Genomic DNA, 1,084 nt, shown 5'->3' with positions numbered 1-1,084 from the left:
ACAGAGACAGAGACAGAGTGTCAACTTCTTGCCCACAAGTTAAAGGCCAACTAATTCTTACCTATAGTGTCAAACTTGTAATTTCCCACTGCTGCAAAGACATGTTTTACAAGGTGATAAAAGCAGAGTTACTGGGCTGGGGAGATAGCTCAGCGGTCTAAGCACCTGCCTGGCAAGGACAAGGACCCAACTTCGATTCCCAGTACCACACGCTGTGCCTCCATGCCAACCACCGAATCCGAGCTGTGTAGCAAGACCCTGTACGAAATAAATAAATAAATAAATAATGATTTTAAAACGTTTTTTAAAAGAGTAAAGTTACTAAATGAATAGACATGTTTAAATTTTGCCTGCTTCTTTAGATAGACATGAATGTAATAAATCAAATCTGCGGTTCACCAAGAAAGACGTGGCTTGTATTTTAAAAGGAAATAGTTAGTTGCACACCATTAGTCCTGTAATATTTTCCTTAAAAAAAGGATGAATAATACTTTTGGTAAGCTTGGCATTAACAAAAAAAAAAAAGAAATTGATAAAGTTTGTAAAACAGCAAATGAAGTTTTTGAATGATTCAAGAGGTATTATGCCCCCAAGTCCCACTTAATATCTTGTTATGGTTTATGTCAAAGCCTTATGCAGTTATTGGGGCAGCTTTTAGAGTTTGTAATTAATTCATGATCCAATGCTGGGATTATGGGTGTGAGTGCTGCACTTGCCCTGGAATGGAAAGCCTGAAATACAACATAAGGCAGGGGGCCTGGGAGATAGCGCCTAGGCCTAAGCACCTGCCTGGCAAGCAAAAGGACCCGCATTCAGTCCCTGGTCTGCATACCATGCCAGCAACTGAAACTAGGTGTGGTGGCTCATGCCTGTAATCCCAGCACTAGGCAGGCTGAGATGGGAGGAGCACTGTGAGTCCAAGCTGCACAGTGAGACCTTGTACCAAATAAATAAATCTCTAAAACACCCCAATGAAACAATATAAGGCAGGGAGAGGGGCTTGCTAGCTGCTGCAGCTGTGGCTCCTCCCTTTGCTGTTGCTGTTTTCTGCCACCATGAACTGCTGCCCTCTGCCATGTGTCAC

The sequence above is a fragment of the Octodon degus genome, unplaced genomic scaffold (assembly GCF_000260255.1).
Source record: "Octodon degus isolate 3935 unplaced genomic scaffold, OctDeg1.0 scaffold00001, whole genome shotgun sequence".
Lineage (NCBI taxonomy): Eukaryota > Metazoa > Chordata > Mammalia > Rodentia > Octodontidae > Octodon > Octodon degus.
This window is presented reverse-complemented; position numbering follows the sequence as displayed.